Genomic DNA, 7,154 nt, shown 5'->3' on the forward strand with positions numbered 1-7,154 from the left:
GAGACAGGGTTTCTCTGTTCAGCCCTGGCTGTCCTGGAACTCACTCTGTAGACCAGGCTGGCAGGCTGGCCTCGAACTCAGAAATCCGCCTGTCTCTGCCTCCCAAGTGCTGGGATTAAAGGCATGTGCCACCACGCCCAGCTAAAATTGATAATTTTTGAAGGGTTAGTGTTGCCTTGTTTTGTTTTGTTTTGGTTTGGTTTTGTTTGTTTGTTGTTGTTTTAATGTTTATGTTACTGCATTGAGATTTATCCATCAAGGGTTGTTTTGTTGCTTGGAACCTTAAAATAATCAGCTGTGTTATTTCAGTTTAAGTATTGGCAATATTCAAATGGGACTTGTATGTCATAGAACTGAGGTGTGTAGTTCAGAAAATAATTCCACAGCCTGGGAGCCCAGAATACCTGGTTCAAACTCTGAGGTAATATTCCCCCAGTAGAATATTAACTCTAAGATTCCTCATAGTTGCTGGATATTACCACCATGCAAACATTGTATTAACCAATAAAGAGCAGTGTCCTCTTTTATTGTAATAACTGTTAGAAGATAAAGAACTAAGGGCAATACTTAGATAGTTGATAAGATCAGGAGTGGGAAGGAAGGAAGGTGGATGAGTGATAACAATTAGGCTAACTCTGAAAAGAAAAAAAAAATGAGATTAGTAAATTACCTGAGAGGGACAGGCTGGGATACTATTAGAGACCAATTTTAGAGATTTTAGAGATTGTGAAAGCTATGTAAGGTTATACTAAAGAAGTAAAAGGATCTTGGTGGCCTAGTGCTCAGAGGCGAAGTCAGGAGAACAAGGAATTCAATGCCATTCTTGGCAACATATGATAGTTCAAGGGCATCCTGGGATAGAAAAGAACATGTCTCAGGAGGAGGAGGAAGAGGGGCTAAGGATGAGAAAGAATATAAAAGACACATCTTTGCTGGTCTTTGCTTCCCTGAGAGGTGTTCTTTCATGGTCCCTCCTGCTGACTCACGCCTACGCTGAGGCCTGGCTGTCTCTGCTAGGTAGTACCACCGCTGCTGAGTCGTGTTTGCTATCCTGGCTCTACCAAACTGGACGGCTGGTGTATCTGTGAAATGTCTGTGAGTGGATCGAGCTGCCACTGCTAACCTGTGAACTGAACTGCCGATTTCCAGACGACACAGACAGGAGTTGCTCCAAGGAACCATTTCTAAACAGGTCCATTTCTTCTCCCCCTCTGGTGGGTGGTGGGTTACAAGGGAGGTTAAACCATTTAAGAATCATCATTAAAAATAAAGGTTGAAAAAAATTAAAGTTACAAAGTTCTAATATTTTTATTGTATTCCGTAAAGAGATGGACTTTGCTTATTTGCCTTCGTATTTATTTCAAGCTTTGTTTATAGGAAAGTTGCAAGTGCGGTGTAAAGCATTTTATCTTCGGATTCACTGAGTATAACTTATCAATGTGACATCCCACCCAAACCAGGAAGTTAATAATCACTTCTGTATAGTAACTGTCTGTCAAGCCGCAGACCTCCTTCTGGCTTTACCGGTTAGCTGCCTTGATGGTATCTGTTCCGACCATGAGAGCTGTCTGTTCGCAGGCAGCACTGGGTCTACTTGTAATGTTTCTTTAGCTTCCTCCATTTTGAGACAGAGCCCCAGCATTTCCTTGACTTACGTGATATTGACAGATCTAAAGATTATAGAACAAAACTGTGAGATGTTCCTCAACTTGGGCGTGTCGTGTTTGTTCATGCTTGCCTTTATTTATTTGTTTATGTGCTGGGGGCTGGGACATCTGTGGCAATTCTCTTTTCATCTCATAACATCCTAATATGATGCACAATTTCAATGTGATCACAGATATCAGCGGTGGCCACTTTATTAGGGTACCATATATCAGATTTCCTCATTAAAAGTGTGGTGTCCTGAATGAGATGCCCCTCATAATCTTGGGTCCTCACTTGGATGTTTGGGGAGGCTTTAGAGGTGTGGCCTTGTTGGAAGAAGTACATCTACAGGGGTGGGCGTTGATATCCAAAGCCTGGGGCCATTCCCACGGCACCGTCCGCTGCTTGGTTCTCTTAGTGAGTTAGCTTCCTGCAGTTATGCCTTAGCTCTGCCGTCATGGACGTTAACCCTCTGGAACTGTACACCCACATTAAGCCCTTTCTTCTTCTTCTTCTTCTTCTTCTTCTTCTTCTTCTTCTTCTTCTTCTTCTTCTTCTTCTTCTTCTTCTTCTTCTTCTTCTTCTTCTTCTTCTTCTTCTTCTTCTTCTTCTTTGGTTTTTCGAGATAGGATTTCTCTATGTAGTCCTGGCTGTCAAGCCCTTTCTTCTATAAGTTGCCTTGGTCATGGTTTTTTAACAGAACAATACAAAAAAAGAAAAAACCCCACTAATACAGTAAGCTAGTCTTTTTATGAAAATAATACATAGTTTGTAGGAATGTACTTGTAGATTAAATTACTAATTATTTATTAAGCTTTATGTCTGGTTAGTTTTTATCTGTGTGGACTTGTTCCCTCCTGCTTTATTTAGCAGGTTATGATTTGTTACTGTCATCATTAAACTGATGAGAACAGAGCCTACACTTGATCTTAGCCAATAGATCAAAAGCAATTATCATTATTTAACATATTGCTCTCAAACATAGCATTGGTTTTTGTTGTTGTTATTTTGCTACCTGGGAAACAAACCCAGGGCCTTGCTCATGCTGGGAAAGTGCTCTACCACTGAGCTATGTCCTCAGCCTCACTACCAACATATTTTTATTTGTTTTGAGACAGGGTTATGTAGCTCTGGATGTTCTGAAACTCACTATGTAGACTAGTCTTATCTTGAACTCACAGAAACCTGTGCTTTCTGCCTCTGCCCCTGCTCCTGCCCCTGCCCCTGCGTGCTGAGATTAAATGTGTGCACCACTATACCCGGGTACTGCCAACATTTTTATGTTCTGCTTTTCTTCCTTGGCTAGTCCATGTTTCTTTAAGCCGGTTTCTTTGATTTGATGCAGCTTATCATTTCTGGATCACTTCCTTATTCTCTGGCACCACACGATGCCTCAGGTTTATCTTATACTTTTCTTGTTCCAATCACAGACCCAGTCATTTCCTACAATGCTGTTTGGAAACCAAGATTTGGAGGGAGTGGGAGAGAAAGAGGAAAGGGGTGAGGGGTGCTCCAGCTCTTATTACAATGAATGCTGATTTCTTGTAGTTCTAATGCCTAGGAAGTCCAGTGTCCAGGGGCTTGCAGAGTCAGTGTTTGGTGAGAGCACATTCCTCCCATTCAGAGCTTTCCTCTGAATCCTTATATGGCAGAAGGAGCAAGTGAGTTCCTTGGTACCTTGGCTGTCACAGCTTGTTCAGGCACACATGCAGAAAAGCTGGAGTCAGGTGGCTGTACACACTGACAAAGGTGAGCCTTACTAAGCTGCATATGTACAGACTGGGGGAGGGATTAAGTAGTCTAAGTAGGAGTCTCTGCAGGCCAGGAGCCTCAGGCTGCAGTCACCCCAGAGGTTGTTAGTTTTTGTGCACACTGGTCAACTGTTGGTAACCAGTTCTTGGATAGAGAAAGGCTTTGCCAGTTTCCCATGGCACTGATTCCTTGGTCCTTAGCATGGCCTACTCATGTCAAGCAGTTACATTCACTCAGACTGTCACTCACTCCCTACACACTGGGCTGCTTCCTAATCTATCACTCTGAGAGGTAGGCCATCGGTGTATAAATTGGACAAGGGCCACAGGGTCACAAATATTCAAGCTATAACATAACATTTATTTTTGTATGTATTCCCTATGGTAATGAGCTCACATGGGTTCCTATGGTAAGTTTTTCCAGAACAACACAGGGATAATTCTGCTTCACCCCCCATATGTAACCTCTGTCTCCATAGTGAGTAACCTTACTGCCATTACCTTAACTCTATTTACTTACTAGTGTCCCACCTCTGTGATTAGCTCCTCCTTCTTCCCCACCAACACTCCCTCATCTACCTCACCCTTACTTTCATCTGGTCCCTGAAGCTTGTCTTTGGCTATTTTATAGTCTCTTCTTTCTTCCACCCTACTAATTCCCTAACACCAGATAAGAGAGAAAAAAAGGATAGAGCAGAGAGAGGAAAGGAAAGAGATCCCCGAATAAAGACAGGGATCAGAAAAGGGGCGACTTTATCATTAGACTACTTCCAGCTGATTAGGGCCATCAAGTTCCTTGGGGCAAGTTTGATCTTCTCCATCAGAATATCTAATTCCCTCTTTCCTTTTTCTTTTCAAAGATTTATTATTATACATAAGTACACTGTAGTTGTCTTCGGATGCACCAGAAGAGGGAATCAGATCTCATTACGGATGGTTGTGAGCCACCATGTGGTTGCTGGGATTTTAACTCAGGACTGTGATACATTTACACAATGGAGTACTACACAGCTATTAAAAACAATGAATTTAGCTGGGTGTGGTGGTGCACACCTTTAATCCCAGCACTCGGGAGGCAGAGGCAGGAGGATTTCTGAGTTCGAGGCCAGCCTGGTCTACAAAGTGAGTTCCAGGACAGCTGGGGCTACACAGGGAAACCCTGTCTCGAAAAACCAAAAAACAAACAAACAAACAAACAAACAAAAAACAAAAAACAATGAATTTATGAAATTCTTAGACAAATGGATGGATCTGGAGGATATCATCCTAAGTGAGGTAANCCAATCACAAAAGAACATACATGCTATGTACTCACTGATAAGTGAATATTAGCCCAGAAGCTCAGAATCCTTCTTAGAAGGGGGAACAAAATACCCATGGAAGGAGTTACAGAGACAAAGTACAGAGCAGAGACTGAAGAAATGACCACCCAGAGATTGCCCCACTTGGGGATCTATCCCATAAACAACCACCAAACCCAGACACTATGGCAGATGCCAGCAAGAGCTTGCTGACAGGAGCCTGATATAGCTGTCTCCTGAGAGGCCTGCCAGTGCTTGGCAAATACAGAAGTGGATGCTCACAGTCATCCATTGGACGGAGCACAAGGTCCCCAATGAAGGAGCTAGAGAAAGTGCCCAAGGAGCTGAAGAGCTTTGCAGCTCCATAGGAGAAACATCAATATGAACTAACCAGTACCCTCAGAGCTCCTTGGGACTAAACCATCAATCAAAGGAAACACATGGTAGCTGCATATGTAGTAGAGAATGGCTTAGTCAGTCATCAATGGGAGGAGGGGCCCTAGGTCCTGGCTCCATGCCCCAGTATAGGGGAATGCCAGGGCCAGGAATGGGAGTGGGTGGGTTGAGGAACAGGGGGAGGAGGGAGTTAATAGATTTTCGGAGGGGAAACTAGGAAAGGGGATAGCACTTGAAATGTAAATAAAGAAAATATCTAAAAAAAAAAAAAAGAACTTAGGACCTTCGGAAGAGCAGTCAGTGCTCTCACCCGCTAAGCCATCTCGCCAGCCTCTTTTTTCCTTCACTGAGCAAGACTACTTAACAAATTGCAAACAACAACAAACAACACCAACCAACAACTCACACTGCCTCTTGGGACCCTCTGAAAGGTTCCCAGAATTCCAAATGCCACACAAGCACAGAAAATATCTGCAGCTAGCAAACTCACACCCCTGCTAGAGCACAAGGCAAATCACAGTCAGCTGCTGTGGACAATCTGAAGCAGCCCCATATCCCACACCTAGGATTAAAACAAAAACATATTCTTATAATATTTCTTTGTCTTTTAAAGAAAGCAGAATTTCAGAAGTCTCACTACAGGTTCCCTTTGCTGGCTTGCCTCTGTGTCCCTCAGCTTTGTGGTATAGCATGTGGCATGTTCTGTGACAAAGTCTGTTTGCTTTTCGGCTTTCTTGGTGGATAAATTTGTCTTTCCCTTCTTCTTTCTCCTTGTAGCACATGTGTACACTCTTTGTTCTCTTCCTTTACTAGTTTATAAACAAAGTAAGTCTTTTCTAGAACAGATAGTTATAGATATGAAGAGGAAATGGCTGAATTTTAGACAAACTGAACTTTCTTTATTACCTATGGGTTTGTTTGTTTGTTGGTTGGTTGGTTGGTTTGGTTTGGTTTTTCGAGACAGGGTTTCTCTGTGTATCCCTGGCTGTCCTGGAACTCACTCTGTAGACCAGGCTGGCCTCAAACTCAGAAATCCGCCTGCCTCTGCCTCCCGGGTGCTGGGATTAAAGGTGTGCGCCACCAACGCCCGGCTTTATATATATATATGAGTTCTGTCTACACACACACACACACACACACACACACACACACACACACACACACCACATCACTCTCACTATGTGCTCTTGCTTACCTGGGACTCCCTATATAGGCCAAACCTGCCTCTGCTGCCCAAGGCACCATCATGCATATATATGTAAGAACTCTTGTCTTTGGTTTCATGACTCATCAGGAGAGCTCAATTTAGGGCCATTTATAACATAGCCACAGACACCTTCCTGTGAAGGTCTGAATAATGGCTTCCTCTCTGTAAAGTCTTATTCATTATATCCCTAGTTTGAATCTGATATATCATGAGCATGTATTACACGTTTCCTAAGTGAGTGGATAAGGATCCATTTCCACATGCCTCTGTTCCCAAAATTCTCTTCAAGATCATGAACTGCCTCCTTCCATTTGTCATCCAGCAGACAATTATAGAATACCTGTGGCAGTTAATTTATAAAGAGAAAAGATTTATTTTGACAAATGGTCCTGAAGGTTCTAAGCCAAAATTAGGTAGTTCTGTTGAGTTGGGCCTCATGTGATTGAACCCACACCTTGAAATAATCTATAACAGAGCAAACTTCTCTCTAAGCCAGGAAGTAAGTGTGTGTGTGTGTGTGTGTGTGTGTGTGTGTGTGTGTGTGTGTGTGTGAATTAAAATTTCACACTCTCCTCAACAATATATACCCAGTGACATAAGGCTTTCCCTCAGGTCCCACTTCCCCAGCAGCTCACAGAACCTTCCAGTACTACCCACACCTGAACCATGGTGCCCTTAAATTCCTCAGACATCATTTGGTTTCTGTGCTGACTTATCAGAGTTCAACAGTTGGCCACTTTCTTCTTAAAATACCACCTTTTCCCATGGTGGCTTCACTTATTCCCAGGATCCCTGGCTGTTCTCTCTCTCTCTCTCTCTCTCTCTCTCTCTCTCTCTCTCTCTCTCTCTCTC

This window comes from Mus pahari, chromosome 3 (assembly GCF_900095145.1).
Source record: "Mus pahari chromosome 3, PAHARI_EIJ_v1.1, whole genome shotgun sequence".
In the NCBI taxonomy this organism is placed as follows: Eukaryota; Metazoa; Chordata; class Mammalia; order Rodentia; family Muridae; genus Mus; species Mus pahari.